Genomic DNA, 4,498 nt, shown 5'->3' on the forward strand with positions numbered 1-4,498 from the left:
GCTTTTTAAAAAAAATAACCCACAAGCACTGGGGAGGTAGAGGCAGGCAGATCTCTGAGTTCAAGGCTGGCTTGGTCTATAGAGTGAGTTCCAGAAGAGAGAGACACAGAGAGAGAGAGACAGAGAGAGAGAGAGAGAGAGAGAATAACCGACTGGTAAAGCACACTAATTTCATATTTAAGTTAGTTATTACTGGGAGCAGAGATGTCTGAGAGGTCTCAGAATCAACCACTGAAAGACAGCAGGAAACTTTTCTTTCCCTGACGGGAAGTTACTCTAAATTTTAGAGTTTGAAATATGAAACTAGACGTTTTCTGGTTGGTTCTACAAAAGCTATTGTGGGCAGAGGTCACTGGGAACCCACATGGTGGAAACTACCTTGTGCCAGCCTGGCCCTCCTTAGGCATTCTCAGGGGCTCAGAGACTCCACGCCCACCCCACCCCACCCCAGCTGTGTGGTTAGCGTGAGTTGTGCTCTCTGTGGCCTGATTTCTGATTGGTTCTTCCCCTTACACATGTCTTGATCATTTGTTTTCTAACCTGGCTCACTGCCTGGGCTGTAACAGTTGTGAGCTACCATGTGGGTGCTGGGAACCTAACCCAGGTCCAGCCAGTGCTCTTAACTACTGAGCCATTGCTCCAACCTCACACCAAATGATAATTAAAAAAAAAAAAAAAGAAACAGCACAGAAATTGACCAACCACAGGAGTGATTTCCTGAAGCTAATCTCTTCTTGCACTGATATTGCCTTGAATTTCTCCTTTTCCTCCCTTCCCTGACTGCCACCGGCAAAGGCCAGTCCGGCCACCTCCTCCAGGCCTTCCTGACAACCTAGTCACGTGGTCAGCCTCTAGGACATGTTTGGCACACAGTAGTTATATGTCCTCTGCCGGAGGGCAAGGCCAGGGAATGCACCACAGTCCCGGCTTGGTCCCGTACTCTATGCTCGGTGGTATGATATTTAATGACATGTGTCCAAAACCTGACTGGATGTGACTTTAAAAGTGGGGCGGGGGGGGGGGGGGCAGAAGGGGTGCCTCAGAGGTGGCTCAGTGGTTAAGAGCACTGACTGCTCTTCCCAAGGATACAATTATCGGTAAGCGAATCGGATGAGCTCTTCTGCCTCCAGGCATGGTACACAGTGCACAGACATACGTGCAGGCAAAACACCTATACACATAAAATAAAAAATAATGTATGTTTTTGTTTTTTTTTTTTTAAAGTAAGGGGGAAGGAAGTCAGGCCTGAGAGTACAAGCTTATAGTCCCAAGTTACTTGGGAAGCTGAGGCAGGAGGATCTTGAGTTGAAGGCTGCTTAGTCTATGGGGGTATGTACGTTCAAGGCCAGCCTGGGTAACTTAGCAATGCCCTGTCGTGCTCAGACCAGAGATGCTGCCCCTGCAGAGGAGACCGGCACACTTTGTATCCTATCCCCTTCCTTGTCTAAGATAAGAGACTCGGAGATTCTCCCAGGTCAAGTCTATGAAGTAAAGAATTCCCTTCTTTCTGCGGCTTCTGTTTTCATGTCTCCCCCAGCTTCTCTTATTGTACATGGTGTTGTCAAGGGACTGAAGTATCTATCTCTCACATGTGTCTGTGCCAATCTATAACCAAACCAGATGGGGCTCCAACACAGATATTTATTTTCCCTAACTGGACTGGAACGGAGGCGAAAGGAATAATCAGACACAGCTTACACCATTATTACAGAAAAGGGCATCTCAGGCTTCCTCCTCCTGAAGATCTCCCCTGAAGATCTCCTCGCATTTATTCTCCAAACATCTTTTATACCAATACATAAACTGGGTGGGAAAATACATCATCATACTGTCTCCTAGATAACCAGGTGAATGGCCTTTTGTCACGTCAGCATCTACCTGTCTGCTGAGTCTGCTAGCTGTCAAGTAGGCTTGAATTAGCATCTCTAAAGGCATCCTCTAATTTACAAAGAAAGGGAGCAGCCAACATCCTGACCTTTGTCAGGCAGAGACAGCCTGTCTGCAGGGCTACGCGATCACTTCGGATGAGTCCAGTGGCTTCAGAACCTGGCTGCTATACCATAAAGAAATATGGGCCTACACTGCCTTACCTAAAAATCTCAAAAAAAAAATAGTTGGGAATATATAGTTCAATGGTAGAGCACTTGCCTAGAATGGATGAGACCCTAAATTCAGTACCAAGGGAGGAAGGAATGGAGAGAAGGAGGGAAGTAAAGAATGGAGTGAAGAACAGCCTCTTTAGCTCACCATTGGAAATTTAGAACCAGGGCAAGCCCGCTTTGGTATCCACAGCAGGTCAGGCACAGGATGACCCAGATTCTTGCTCTACCACCCAGCAATGCCCTGGATCTGGCTGTCAGTCAACTCTGGATTTCCTCATCCAGGTCAAGCAGGAGAGAAAGATGACTTCCCTGGCTCCAGGAAAGAGAAAATGCCTTCTCCAAAGCTGTCCAGGCCGTTAGCTCCGTTGCAGTCCCAGGCTTTCCTTGAACGAAGCGGCGAGCAGAAAGGAGGGGGCGTTTACACGAAGCAGGTCTCCTCTAAGCTGAGTGAATGCTCTCATCTCTGTTTCCAATGTTCACATCTAATCAATGAATGCCTTGAACTAAGATAACCCAAAAGGGCAAAATGATCAATTGTTTATTTATTTATTTTTGATCAATTGTTTATGACAGTTGTTTTCAACCTTCCTAATGTTGCAACCTTTTAATACAGTTCCTCATTCTGTGGTGACCCCCCCACCACAAGTATAAAGTTATTTCCCTTGCTACTTCATAACTGCAATTTTGTTACCATTATGAATTGTAATGTAAATATTTGTGTTTTCTGATGGTTTTAAGTGACCCCCCCACCCCATGGAAGAGTTGTTCAACTTCCGAAGGGGTCCTGACCCAAAGGTTTATGATAACATGATACCCAATAAAAGCGTTACAATGGTCAGACCCCAAAATAAAGCACAAGTAAAATAGTATGAAACATATCTCTTTTCACGTATTTATTAGGTTTTATGAATTGGGTAGATAGTTTGAGACTGTATACTAAGTCATATGCCCATGCCGTATAATCTCAGGCTCTGGTTTGCCACGCGGCTGTGTTGGCCATTAGGGAATTAGCAAATGTAACAACAGAAGTTTGGGTAGACTTCATGCTTGAGAACTCACGTTCTCCTATCACCCTAAGTGAGGAAACCCAGGCAAGCACCCTGAGGAAGGGAACCCTGCTCTGGTGACATTTGCCACCTTGGGAAAGGCCCTGAGTTCAGCACATTGTCTCAGATCTGTTAGCTTTTTCTGATTGAGTCCTTCAGAAACCTGACTAGCTTCACTTGCTTTGTCTGAAGAGGTGGATGTGAGTCCTAATTAGCTACATTCTCACCTTGACAGTCAGCTGTGAAGACTCCACTATGGGACTGCCCACATTGGTTTGGCCTGTGCCCCCCCCCGCCCCCCCGCCTCCGTCTGTGAAGGATTATCTTGATTGGTAATTGGGGTGGGAAGACCCAACCCACTGTGGGTGGCCCCAACCTTAGGCAACTGGGCCTGGGCTGTGTAAAATAGAGTCAACAGCCAGCAAGCAGCGCTCCTCCAGATTGCTGACCTGACGTCCCGCAGTGATGAACCGTCCGTGGGAGTGTAAACCAGAAGAAACCCTTTCCTCCGCCAGAGCAGCTTTTGCTCCCAGTGTTCTCTCACGGCAGCAGCAAAGCAAACATTAGGTGCTAAACTTTGTTCAAAACAAATAAAAAAGTAGGAGGTGGGAGTGCAGCTCACTGCCAGTGCGTGTGATTGACACACACGTCCCTAGCTCAATTTCTCCCCAGTTGAAGACCATAATGATAGCAAGCCATTGACACAGCTTGCCCCGTATCCTCCATATACTCTTGAAGACTGGGAGCTAACAGAGCTCTATAAAAAAAACCTAGGGATGAGGTCTGTCCAAGGAAGACAGAGGTGGACAGGAAGCCAGCGTTGCTGAACCAGGAGTGGGAACAGACCTGTGCTGGGGTTCGCTGCCTCTGCTGCAGCTTGGGTAGAATGGGTAAGCGCTCCCCCCCTTCTGTGTGTGTGTGTGTGTGTGTGTGTGTGTGTGTGTGTTGACATTCAACAAAAAACAACACTAAGAATAACCTGCAGTTAAGCCTGTTCCTGGGCCCGTTTTCACCTCTTGAGTTGCTGAAGGCAGTGACTGTGAACAAGGCATGCTCAGAAGAGAGGCAATGGACTGAGGATTACCTCTTGCACCCCTGTAGTCTGTGACCAGGGAGGGATGCCAGCGTGTGTTTTCTGCTAACCAACTTTACAGTCTTTCTAGCCACACTTCCAGACTCTTGCACGCGCAGGGTTTTGCACACCTTTACAGTGATGGGTACAAAGTCATCAGTCTTCGCCTTGGGAATGTCACAAAGTCACGTGACCCTTCTGAGCAATCACACAAAGCCTTCTTTATCTGCTTGGGGGAGAGCCAGAGATTGGGCAATACATCCGAAGGCCCCATCTGA

The sequence above is a fragment of the Myodes glareolus genome, chromosome 26 (assembly GCF_982192425.1).
Source record: "Myodes glareolus chromosome 26, mMyoGla1.1, whole genome shotgun sequence".
In the NCBI taxonomy this organism is placed as follows: Eukaryota; Metazoa; Chordata; class Mammalia; order Rodentia; family Cricetidae; genus Myodes; species Myodes glareolus.